The 14332-nt window shown below is 33.5% G+C and overlaps 1 long non-coding RNA gene across 1 annotated transcript in view; it reads right to left on the bottom strand.

Annotated features, from left to right (window-relative positions):
• The window catches only part of LOC129049572 (uncharacterized), a 51624-nt gene extending 46044 nt beyond the window's left edge, over nucleotides 1–5580 (bottom strand). The window contains exon 1 of the long non-coding RNA XR_008512781.2: nucleotides 5467–5580. This is a non-coding gene — a long non-coding RNA (uncharacterized LOC129049572). The remainder of the gene's footprint in view (nucleotides 1–5466) is intronic.
• Nucleotides 5581–14332: the final 8752 nt, after the last annotated feature.

Below are 14332 nucleotides of genomic sequence, written 5' to 3'. Positions count from 1 at the left end.
AAAAAAGAGCAAATGACATGAATAAACATTTTTTTCTAGAGAAAACATACAAATGGCCAACATAGGTATATGAAAATGTTCTCAACATGACTAATATTCGGAAAAATGCAAATTAAATGAGTTAGATAGATACACCTCAAATTTGTTAGGATAGCTATTGTTTAAAAAAAGAAAGCTAGGTATTGGTGAGAATGTGGAGGAAAGAGAAACTTACACATTATTAGGGAAAATATAAACTAGTACAGCCACTATGGAGAACAGTATAGAGGTTCTGTAAAAAAATTAAAATTAGAACTGCCACCTGATCCAACAGTCTCACTACTGGGTATATATTCAAAGGAAATGAAATAACTATGTTGAAGAGATATCTCCCCTCCCATGTTCACTGCAGTACTATTCACAATAGCCAAGACATGGAAGCAACCTAAATGTTCCTCAGCAGATAAATAGATAAAGAAAATGTGGTATGTATATATAATGGGTTATTATTCAGCCTTTAAAAACAGAAATCTTGTTATTTGTGACAACATGGGTGAACCTGGATGACATTATGCTAAGTAAATAAGCCAGATACAGAAAAACAAATACTACACTGTACCACTTATGTGAAAATCTAAAATAGATCCATAGATGTTGAGAACAGAATGGTTACAAGGGACTGCAGTGAGGGGAAAATAGCAAGTTATCAGTCAAAGGATACTAAGTCTCAGCTATGCCAGATGAGCAAGTCGTAGAGGAGATATACTATAAAGCACAGTACCTGAAGTTCATAATACTGTACTCTCTACTTAAAATATTGCTAAGAGATATATCATATGTTAAGTGTTTTTATCACACATGTATGACATAAATAAATAAGTGCATAAATACCCAGGGCAGGAGAAAACTTGGAAGTGATGGATAGGGTTATGGCATAGACGGTGGCAATAGTTTCACAAGTATATACTTATCTCCAAACTCATCCTATTGTATATATTAAATATTAAATATGTGTAGCTATTTACATGTCAATCATAGCTCAATCCAGTATTTTTTAAGAGAATTTAAACAGCCCTATACTGTAGCTGTTATTAGTATTTCAATCTTTTCAGTGAGAAAACTGAGATACAGCAAAATAAGTTAACTTTGCCAAAACACCATCTGTCAGTAAGCAGTGAAAGTCAAGACTGTTCCTATGTAGTCTAGCCCCATGCTGGAGCTTTACATAATTATGATGTACTCTTTCATTAGGAGTACCTTAGAAGAAGAACCCCATTCTGAATTATCATTTGAAAACCTGATAGGTTACATGCTGTACCATTCCTATAACCCACTTTGTTATTTCTATTTTTAAATCATGGGGCTGAAGTTGCACTGTCCAGTAAAACTTTATACAATGATGGAAATGTTCTACAATCTGCACTCTTCAATATGGTGGTTACCAACCCCAGTCAAAATGGAACTAGGGCAACTGAGAAACTCAATTTATAATTTTATTAAATTTTATTTAATGTAAGCATAGATTTAAATAGCCTCACATTGCCAGAAGCTACCAAATTGGAGAATGGTGGGCTAGGATTTCTGGTCAGGATAGATACACCCAAGAGGCTCTTTGACGCGTAAATGAATGTCTGAGCCAATTTACCTTGAAATTCATGCTCCTAATCCTAGTGATAAATTTGATTCTTTTTCCAGAAATTCCACCTTGATTGCAGCTCTGACCTTTTCATAATTCCCTTACCTGCCATCCTGAAAATATTAGGAATAGTATTGAAGAAGCTGAATATCCCGAACAGCTGTTAGGAACTAAAGACACGGGTGGGTCAAATGAAGTGAAAGTTTAGATAAGCTCACCTAACATTTGGGGTCTCAGGAATGTAAGTGCCAGGTTCTACCAGTGTAAATTTACAGATGGTCCCCAAGCAACCTTTTCTTTCCTTCTATCTCCTCATTGGTATTTTCATCTACTTTCCTTTTCAGTGCCCATGGATACTGCTACAAACCAGGTTCTCTACAGAGCTCAATTTAGTCTCATTAACTGTATCTTCTTTTCCTTTTACAGGAGTTAATGTATGTCTTTTTTGAAATGTCCTAATACAGCTATTATTAAAGCAAGAGAAACTAAAAGAAGAAAAATAATACTTTCTTTTATATCACATTTTTCTGTTTTTATTTTCACTTGGATAAAGACAAATTTACTTATATTTTAATCATTACTTTTTGGATACATACAATCTGAAGAAACCTATATTTTATGGGAAAACCAGCCTCAAGGTATAGAAGAGCTTAATGCAGAGAGGCATTTAAGAATAATTGGAAATATATATATATACACACACACACAAAGCAACTGAAAATGATACCAGCAATAATAGCAGTGGATGGCAAGGAAGGAATAAGGTAAAACAAGCATTATCATCTTTACTACCTCAGTAATCCCACCCTTCCACCCCCAGTTTAAGGTCAGAAGCCAACCTACTCCCTGTTTAAAACATCTGCTTAGCAGTAAAGGGGCTGGATTTTTTGGCGACAAATTATCTATTAGGAGAGAGGCAAACAAGAGAATATGATACAATGAAGTAGAGAGAGGCATTGCAACAGTTATTTTCTTGATGGTTCTAACTCAGATTTCAACACAATCTCTCCTTATCCCAGAAAATGTATGCCATCTGGAATCTCTGCCTCTTAAATGAAGAAGTCCAGCAGAGTACTGATTTCCAAATGCATGTATGTTTCCCCATCTGCATAACACTGCATGTTTACTACAAGTAAATATGTAAAGAGATAGAACATTAAAGCTATGAAAGAACAACAGACAAAAAGATCAAATCTGTCCACAGCTCAGAATTACAAATAAAGAAGTATGCTCAATTTAAAAATAAAAAAGACAAGGCTTGGGCTAGAAATCTGAGTCTGTGGTATTTCTTTTTCTCTACTTGTTTTCAACTGCTTAAGCTCAGAAATGTACTCTGTCATCATTCCTGTACTAAACACAACACTTTTTGGGAGAAAATGTACCCTATAATTTTTTTTTAAGAAAGAATTTCCCTATCAGTAAGACTTGTGCCTTGTGGTGACATTTTGTGTCACCACCAATGTGGTGACAGCATTGGATTTGAATTTGTACATTCTGTCCAAATACAATGATGTTTTCAGCTGACAAAATTGCACTACATTATACAATCAAAATACCTTTGAGGGGGGAAGGTTTCTGCTTACTGTCATAGTGCTATGTGAGCAAACAAACACTCTGAGATATTTTGTTTTCTAAAAAATAACATCTATATATTATACATAAATAATATACATTATATAAAAATAATATATAAGTATATGGAATTTATATCAATAGATATTACTTCACAGAAAATAATGTAACTGAGAATCTTATTTGATTCTCTTTTATAAACCTTTTGTTTACTCACATAGGTAGATAGATGTGTGTGTATATATATGTGTGTATATATACATATATACATATATATATACATATATATATATATATATATATATATATATATATATATATATATGCCCCCAGTTTCTTGGTACACAGCTCCTAAAGTCTTTGGAATTTCCTATGATATGGGTGCTAGGAACAGCTTTTGTTCTAATGTTTGATCTTTGATTCAAATAGCTAATACAGGGCTTCTAAATCCCTTAGAATTTCCTGGGCGATAAAGAGTGTCTTTGTTTTAATGAAACAATTTTTGGTGGGGTCCTGGATAGGGACTGGTCACCAGAAAGACCAAGACATGATTAAAACCTTGGAACTTTCAATTCTATCCCCCATTCTCCATGAAGGGGAGAAGGGCTGAAAATTGAGGTGATAATTGATCATACCTATGTGATAAAGCCTCCATAACTTTCCATCTGGCTGTTCCTGGGTTGTACCCTGCTATAGTAAACTGGCAACTAAGTAAGTAAACTGTTTTTCTGAGGTCTCTGAGCCAGTCTTGAAAGAAACTGGATCCGGAGAGGGGATGATAGAAATTATGATTTATAGCTGGTTGGTCATAAGCACAGGAGGCAGCCTGGACTTGCATTTGGCATCTAAAGTAGCGCCATCTTGTGGAACTGAAGCCTTAACCTGGGGGATCTGACACTATTTTTAGGTATATAGTGTCAGGATTGAGTTTAACTGTGGGATATCCTGTGGGTGGGTGTCTGTTGAGAACTGGAGAATTGAATTTCTTGGTGGAAAAACCCCTCACATATTTGGTGTCAGAAGACAATGGAAGTAGTAGTGAGTGTTAAGAGTAAAATGTAGAGAAAGAAGAACAGTTGGTTTTTCCTTTTACTTTCTTAGTTTCAAAACTTTCCAAAAATTAAAAAAATACAAAATGTAAAACAATGAAAATTAAAACCAGGAATAGAATTTACAACAAGAACAAAAAGAAACATCAGGGACAAAGAGAAAACCTCAGCATTTTAGAAGGCTAAAATGTCCTGTTTCTGTACCTTAATATTCTCATTTTTTTCTTTATTTTTCAGTCTTTTTTCTCACAATAATTTTTTTTAATTTTTAGAAATAGAAATTACATCCACAACAGAAAATTTCTGTGCTATTAGAATTATCAACCTAAGAACAATACAGATTTTTTCACATAAAATAATTAGAACTGTTTAATATTCAAATCAACACAAGTGCAGATTACGTATTTACTGTGTTTTAAAATTCTATTCTAAAACTGGAATAGAAAAAAAATTTGGAAACATGAAGATGTGTGTAAAGTTTCCTAGCATCACTGCAAATTATTTCTATTTAAAGTGACAGTGGGATCACATGTGAAAACAAAACTACTTTGTTTAAAAATTAAATAGGATGAGCATCTAATTGTAATTCTTTCCTCTAAAATGTTATGCTCTGCAAGTTCTAGCTGCCCCGGCCACCCTACACTCTGAAATCTATCTTCTCTACTCAGTGAGATGCTGCACTGAAGCATGGATATTTGTTGCAGGCAGAAAACTGATACAATAATAAAATTTACTTGGTTATTCTTTTCTCAGCAGTCCTTAACTCGCATGCCTATTTCTTTTATTCTGAAAACATGCACACATATACATGTATATATATTTCTAGTTTTATAGTTATATTTGGCAAAAAGTAACTACAGTACCTGTTCCTCCATCATATCCTCCATCATTTCACATATTTTTTTCTAGATGTGAAAAAATAGTAATCAATATAAGCAAGCTAATTCCGGCAGATATTAATCAGACATTTAATTATTGTGACAAAATGGAAACTTTTCTATGGTGCAGGATTAAAAAAGATATAATACCTCTGATAATGTATTAAATAAGGCCTGATATGTTTGTGTATTCCTCACACATATCCATTTATAGAATTTTTCACTCTATGTTTAAATTTATCACTTTAATGCCTGTCTCTTCTACTATAATATTTGTCTTAGTCCATTTAGAATGCTCTAGCAAAATATCATAAACTGAGTAGCTTATAAACAACATAAATTTATTTCTTACAGTTCTGGGAAGTCCAGGATTAAAGTGTGGGCATATTTAGTGTCTGGTAAAGTCCTGGTTCATAGATGGCAGCTTCTAGATGTGGCTTCACATGATAGAAGGGGCAAGGCAGCTCTCTGAGTCCCTTTTATGAGGGCACCAGTCCCATTCATGAGAATTCCGCAGTCATTACCTAATCACCTTTGAAAAGGCCCCACTTCATAATACCATCACCTTGGGGGTTGGAATTTTAACATATGAATTTGGGGAGATAAAGTCTTTTGGACAATAATAATAGTCATGTTTATTCTCATCTTCTGGTATAAGGCTTTACAATGGTATGCTGTAAGAGAATAAATAACAGATAACTAATAGGGTAATTATAGTTATACTCTTTTATAAAGAATAATTCATGGCAAGAACAAGGCAAAACACAACCATAAGCAAAGTCAAAAGACAATTCATAGTAAAAATATATTCCCAGCGTAAAACAAAGGCTTTCAGATATTTAAAGGATAAAGACCAAAAACATAGAAAATGGGAAAAAAGATTGACAAAATAGTCATAGACAGATAAACACAAATGACTCTTTACAAATAAAAAGACATTCAACTCTACATATTAGGAGAAAAAGTCAAAATAAAAATATAATTTCTCTGAGTGGCAGAAATCTCAAGTGTGGCAACACGTCTCATACATCATTGATGAAAATGCAAAATGGCACAGCCCCTCTGGAGGGCAACATAGTGACATCTGGGAAAATCACATATGCATCTGTTTTTTAGTACAGCAATCCCACTTCTATAAATCTATCTTCATGACACACTTCCAAAATGGCATATGAACAAGTTGTTTGCTCTGGCACTATTTGTAATAACAATGTTACGAACAGTCAAAATGGTCATCCATAAAGGACTGAATGAAAAATAAATAAATAAATAAGTCCAACAATCTATAGTCACAAAAAAGAGTGCTAGGCTATTGTAAAACTATATGAGCAAAGGCTTTATCTAATGATATGAAGTGATCCACAAAATGTATTTTTAAGTGAAGAAAGCAACACGTAAAGCAGAATATATGCTGCTTGTTGATTTAAAAAGTGAAGAAAGCAAACACACTCATAACCCATAATTATATCTGCAAAAAGCTAATGAAAAACCAGCAAAAACTACTAAAAATATTTAATACTTAAAGGACAGAGAGGCACAAAATGGAAAGAACAGGGGTGAAAGGAATTCATATTAATATACATGTAATATAATTTTTATATTTGAGTTATGTAAATTTTTATATAATCAGAATGCAAAACAGAAAGTAAAACAAGCTTAAAATAAAACAAATATAGCTAATTACATGTCATTTTGGTGACATAACATCACAGAAGAAAAAAATAATCTAATTGTTTATATATAGTCAAGCCACATATCTAATCTAAGGACTCAACATTAAGCCCATAAAGACATAGTCCTTTACAGATGACAATGGCTTGTATGTGTATATATGTGTTTGTGTTTGTATGTACATATATTCTCATATATGTGTTTTTCTCTCTCGTTACATCCCAGTTCCAAGTATCATCATTTATATGCTACCAATTATTAAAATTCTGAAATCATATCTCACTCCTTCCTCACCCTAGCTCCCAACTCCAATTATTAGATTGATTTTGTTTGCAAGTCTGTATTACCTGTTTCCCATTGTGAATTTACCATGATAGGGCACTGGAATTAAACCCATACACATCAACAGAATGCTGTATTTCTTCCTCTTGTTCTCCTCACCTACAGTCTGCTCCACCAGTACATCCTTCCAATGAGTGCAAGGTGTGTATTCTTAAAGGTCTCTGGCTCTGTTTTAAAACATCCCCAAATGAGTCTATGTTTCTCACTTTCTGTAGACTTAATGAGTACTGTTACTCTTATTATCATTAACACTTCTTTATCAAGAGTGCTGCTGTCTCTCCATTCAGGCACATTATATTTGAAAAGTCAAATTGGAAATTTAATATTTTAAACTATTCTTCTGGACACCTCTTTTTTTTTTTTACACTATCTCCTCTTCCTTGGAATACATGAGTTGTATGAGATGGCCACTACGCCTGCTCACCAGAGTTTTATTTATTTTTTAAGCCCAGTTTGTAACTTTATATAATTTTTAAGTCTCAACAAAACCACCTCTGTGAACACAAACCCTGGTTAAAATATTCTGTCTTCCAAGCTACCATATTTTTCTAACAACTTTTTATGACACTTATGCTCTATAATGCATCAGTGTGTGTATATGAGCTCAACATACACATAAATACATCCTATGCTCAACTGTGAGAATACTGACCCTCTGAATTCAAAAGGAGAATTTCACATAGAGATGTCACTCAACTTATGATGGGGCTATGTTCTGATAAACCCACAGTAAGGTAAAAATATCATTAAGTAAAAAATGCGTTTAATTAATCAACCGAACTTTATGGCTTAGTCTAGCCTACTTTAAATATGCTCAGAATACTTACATTAGCCTACAGCCAGGCAGAATCATCTAACATAAAGCCTATTTTAAAACAAAATGCTGTGAATATTTTATGTAACTTTATTGAATACTTACATCAGTGTTGCAATGATTTTGAACAATTATAGAGTCGAAAAATTATCAGTCAAATCGTTGAAACTCAACGGCCATCTGTATTACTTCTCCTATCTCCATTTGCACGTATTGAATAAAGCTCACTCAAAAAATAACAGTGCTATTGTTTAGTCTTTGTAGATAGCTAGAGTCTGAATGTGTAATTAGATAAGCATGAATAAGCATGAATCTATGCATTATAGATCCAGCTGGTAATTCAACAAGTCAGTTATAAAAGTTTGCTTTAATTATGAAAGTAGAGGTGTACATCTGAATGTTGTATTATCTTTGGTATCAAATTTCTATATCTTTAGTGTCAACTATATTGAAAGAAAAATGAAGGTTAAAAACTTCTACTATATTCATACATAAAGCACATTAAGAAAGTAACTTTATGGACACAGAGAATGCCAAAACCTCGCACTTTATTCCCAGAGCTTAGACATCAGCACTGCCAAACAATTGCTGTGAGTTGGAAAACATTCTGGATATTGATGTTCAATATTTTTAACCTTTTGTCAGTAGGTGATGAATTAACTCAGCTCCAAGGCTGTTGCAGTTGACAGTGAGAGCTGATTTAACTCATTTCTCACTGCAGGGAGAAGAATTTAATCTAGGGAGAACAGCCAATAGAAAAAAAGAAAATGAATTAAAAATAAAATCAGTGCGCTAGTACTTTAGCACTGTTAGGCATTCCAGAAACTCAAGGATAATTAACATTCTTAATATAAAATATTGATGTTATGCAGTATTAATGCAGTATCACAGTAAGAACTGACAGTGTTTAATGTTTCATAGCAGTCTTATAGCTGAGCTAGAACTTCTTTTCACAAGCAAAGGAATTTAATTTTAGATTCAAAAAATATTAAACCCCTTTGAATGGAAAGCAATTAGACTCTTTCTTGCTTTCTGTCTTTACTGTCTTATCTTACTCCTATACAATGAGACAATCTGATTTTAAATTACTGCTAGCTAATAGTTTGTAAAGTTGGGTTTGACCTTCAGAGAAACAAGTATTGTAATTCACATGACTGTCTAAATCAGTACTTTAGACAAATTGTGGCTTTTTAATTTGTTCAATCTTTTCACATTTATTAGTTGAAATTATTCTGTTTTAGCCACCCCCTACTTCATTCAGTAGGGTTTGGTAAGCCTAAAATGTAGTCCATATAGAAAGTAGAGAATAAATTCTTAATTTTTCTCATTTAACTATCAATTTTCAGCATAATCTGTTGATATCCTGGCAAATTCCAGTATTCTCTACAGAGTGTTGTATTATTTCTATGTGACTGATTGCACACACACACACACAGACACATGCACACTTCACTTTTGTGTACTTGGGGTTTTCAATCCATTGTAATCATCATTCTTTTGGAAGCACAAATGGTTTTAATGTAGAACAGTGAGAGCATCTTCCTACTGGCTCCTGGACCTTCTGAATGGACTTAATAATCTAATCTGTTTGTAACCTCCTGTCTTAGTCTGTGTTGGCTACTATAACAAATGACCATAAACTGGATGACTTCAAGAACCAACATTTATTTTTTACAATTCTAGAGAATGGGAAGTCCAATATCATGGTGCTAGTACTTTCAGTTCTAGTAATGGCCTATTTCCTTGTTTGCAGATGGCCTTCTCCTTTCTGCATCCTCATGTGTCCAAGAGACAAATTATCTCTCTTGTGATTATTTTTATTATTTAATTTTTTTACTGATATATAACATGCATACAGAAATACATACACAAATAATTAATGCTGGTGAAGTTGTGGAGAAAGGGGGAACTCTCATACACTGTTGGTGGGAATGTTAATTAGTACAGCAACAATGGAGAATAGTGTGGAGATTCCTTAAAAAACTAAATATAAAGCAACCATATGATCTAACAATCTGACTACAAAGTATATATACAAAAGAAAGTAAATTATCATATTGAAGGGATATCTGCACTCCCATGTTCACTGCAGCACTACTAACAATAGCCAAGATTTGGAATCAACTTAAGTGTCCATCAACAGACAAATAGATAAAGGAAATGTGGTATATATACATAATGGAGTACTACTCAGTCATAAAAAATAATGAAATCTTGTCATTTGCAACAACATGGATGAAATCAGAGGACACGGGTTAAGTGAAATAAGCCAGGAACAGAAAGACAAACCACACATGTTCTCACTCATTTGTAGGAGCTAAAAATTAAAACAGCTGAACTCACAGAGATAGAAAGTAGAATGATGTTTACCAGAGGTTGGGAAGGGCAGTGGTAAGGTGGTGATGGGGAATGGTGATGGTTAATGGGTACAAAAATGTAGACAAAATTAATAAGATCTAGTATTTGATAGCACAACAGAGTGACTACAGTCGGCAATGATTTCTTATAAAATAACCAAAGGAGTACAATTGGAGTGTTCATAACACAAAGAAATGATAAATGCTTGAGGTAATGATACCCATTTACCCTCATGTGATTATTACATTTTTTATGCCTGTATCAAAATATCTCACATACCACATAAATATATACCTACTATGTAACCATAAAAAATTTAATTAAAAAATAGAAATGCATGTACAAAGCATTCATGTAATGCTCAATGAATTATTACAAAGCAAATATACTTTTGTAATGAAGAAATAAAACCAGCCTCACACATGCCCTCGATAATCACTTTCTCCCTCTTTCCTTCCCAAAGGTAACTATGATCTTAAGAACTAGCATAGTAGACCAATTTTGTCTTTTTCTTCAAGTGTTTTATTACAGAAAAGTTTGAACATATACAAAACAAATAAAATAGTACAATAGACCTGTCATCCACCCTCAACCACTACTAATCATTCTTGAGTGCTCCACAGTCATGACCTAATTACCTACCAAAGACCCTACATCCTAATACCATCACATTCAGGTGTAGGCGTTCACCCTGTGAATTTCTGGGGGATACAAACACTCAGTCTGTAACACTACCATCCTTCATATTTAATAATATGCCCCAAACTTATCTCGCAAATTTTCTGTCCGACATCTAAAAGATCTATTTCTCTAAAGAAGCAATGACTGTTTAATAAACAAAATCTGTTAGAGGTCTTTATTGCTACTGAGTTGCTATTGTTCTAAAATCCTTTTAATGGATGATGTTAAAACATACATTAGAATATAAAAATATAAAAACAAATTGCAGTGCTGCATTCAGTTCACATATAAGATTTCTATTCTTTCATGAAAAGCTTATTTCCTACACAAAATTAGCATGAATAACTATATTCTTTATCCTACAGTATGGAAAATTATAATGGAAGTATCTGCAAGATAAGAATAATACAACTGGATAAAGTTAGTATTTCTTTGCATATATTTTGTCCTTAGATTAGATATGTGTGGGGTTAACTTAGGCCTTCTCTGTCTTCCCTAAACAGAAGAGCAAACTCAACGAAGAATATGTTTGCTGCAATCAAGACAGAAACCTCAGGCTAGTAAAGCTGCTGGCCTTCCTTACTTATCTGAGATCATCACTGCAATCAAGGATGAAGCTGCATCACCCAATGTTTGAAAATAAGTGAGCTTCCTTAGACTATGGCAGGGAGGCTGCCATCCCTCATGGACTGTCTCACCATGGTAGAAGCTCCATGCCTACCCAACTGGGGTAGGGAGGTGGTGATAGGAATAGGCCTGTGGGGGAAGGCATAGATTCTTTGTGTTCTGACTCCACATTTGACAGTTTTTCAAGAATGCATAGTTCTCTGATTATTATACACCTTTGGGCCATTTTGAGAACACTGAAATATTTGTGGGGTTATTTTGTTGTTGTTTCTCAATTTTGCCCAGCTTAATAGTTACTTTGGTAGAAAAATTTTCTGATCATCTTACTTGGCTAAAGCCACCATGACATTATTGTTCCTCCTGAAATACATCAAGTATGCTCTTGCCTGCATTTTAGTACTCTACCTGGATACAGGCATGTATGAGTACTCGGCTTATTCCTTCATTTAATTCAGTATAGCCATATTGTGAAGCCATCTCACCCTATAAACATACCCTCTGCTCTGTATCACCTTTCCCTTGCTTTATACAGTGCTTCTTCCTACTTATCACTAGATACGTGTTTATACTATATATGTACTCCTCCCTCTACATGAGTACATATTTATATTATATATGTACTCCTGCCTGTACATGAGTACATACTTATTGCTGTATTTCCAAAATGTATATATATTATCTAGCTCACTAGATATTGTACTCAATAGGTATTAAATTAATTAATGAGTTAATTATTGCATAAATAACATTAAAAGGCAGAGAATAAAGCACATGTTGCCAGAGCATTTGTTCTTTTTTGAGTGAGTACTGAAAAATAATAATGGGAAGAAATGGTCTTTTCTAAGCGTGAGCACCATTGCTCTCCTTTCCATTTCCTAGAAATGTTTTAAGAATACCTTATAAATACTCTCTGAAGAAGCCTTTTTTTATTTTCTGTAACCTAAGATAAGTTGAGATAATTTCTTCAAGCAATCTTGATTTCTGAGATATGGGTAAGGATCTCAAATTCAGAGTCATTCCATTGACTAGCATTTACAAAGAGGAAAGAGAAGAATCATTATCTTTCACACTTACAGAAGTATACAGTAAACAACTGCTGTACTAATACAAGAAATATTTATTTAATAATCCAAAGTTTTTACTTATATTAACTCTTAAAAATCAAATGCTGGTGTTGTTCAATAGCTAGTGTCAGGGTATGTTATCAAGTGGGGAAATATTAAGGAAACAAGAGAAGCAAATGGGCAGGCAAGAAACTGAAGAAGAACATAAATGTAAGTGTACCGAATAGTGAAGTTGCTATGTCAAATATATTAAGGATTGGAGGCAAGGAGGAGGCAAAATACTGTAGGTGTTTGAAAGATTTTATTATTGGGGTTGATGAAATAAATGTGCCTTCTCTGTGTCTTTAGTTTCAAGTAAATTCTTATCTAATATCTTTTAATTTTTAATTTTTAATTTTTGTGGGTACATAATAGGTATATATATTTATGGAATGTATGAGATATTTTGGTACAGGTATGCAATACATAATAATCACAACATGGAAAATTGGATATTCATCCCCTCAAGCATTTATTCTTTGTGTTACAAACAATTCAATTGGACTATTTTATTTATTTTTAAATGTATTTTAACTGATTGTTGACTATAGTGGCCCTGTTGTGCTATCAAATATTAGGTTTTTTCCTTTCTTTCTATTTTTTGTACCCATTAACCATCCCCACCTCCCATCCACACCCCCTTTACCCTTGCCAGTCTCTGGTAACTATCCTTCTATTATCTATTTCCATTAGTTTAATTGTTGCTATTTTTTGATGTCACAAACAAGTGAAAACATACAATGTTTTTCTTTCTGTGTCTGGCTTATTTCAATGTCCTCCCATTCCATCTACGTTGTTGCAAATGATAGAATCACTTTCTTTTCTTCTGGCTGAATAGTACTCTATTGTGTATCAGTACTACATTTTCTTTATCCATTCATCTGTTGATGGACACTTAGTTTGCTTCCAAATCTTGGCTATTGTGAGCAGTGCCGTGGCAAATATAGGGGTGCAGGTATCCTAGAAATGTTTTAAGAATACCTTTGATATACTGATTCCTTTTCTTTTGGGAATATACCCAGTAATGAGATTGCTGGATCATATAGTAGTTCTATTTTTAGTAACCTCCAAACTGTTTTACATAATGGTTGTACTAATTTACATTCCCACTAACAGTGTACAAGCATTCACTTTAATCCACATCCTTGCCAGCATTTGTTATTGCCTCACTTTTGGGTTAAAGCCATTTTAAATGGGGTGAGATGATATCTCATAGTTTTAATTTGCATTTCTCTGATCATCAATAATGTTGAGCACATTTTCATATGCCTATTTTTTTTCCATTTGTGTGTCTTATTTTGAGAAAGGTTTATTCAAATATTTTGCCTATTTTTAAATCAGATTATTAAATTTTTCCCTATAGAGTGTTTGGCCTCCTTACATATTCTGGTTATTAATCATTTCAGATGGGTAGTTCACAAATATTTTCTCCCATTCTATGGGTTGTCTCTTCACCTTGTTGATTATTCCATTTGCTGTGCAGAAGCTTAACTTGATATAATGCCATTTGTCAATTTACCCATTTTTGCTTCAGTTGCCTGTGCTTTTGGGGTATCACTCAAGAAAGTTTTGCCAAGGCAATGTCCTGGAGAGTCTCCTCAATGTTTTCTTGTAGTAGTTTC

This window comes from Pongo abelii, chromosome 14 (assembly GCF_028885655.2).
Source record: "Pongo abelii isolate AG06213 chromosome 14, NHGRI_mPonAbe1-v2.0_pri, whole genome shotgun sequence".
Classification (NCBI taxonomy): Eukaryota; Metazoa; Chordata; class Mammalia; order Primates; family Hominidae; genus Pongo; species Pongo abelii.
The sequence above is the reverse complement of the archived record's forward strand: the minus strand, read 5'-3'. Positions and strand labels throughout refer to the sequence as shown.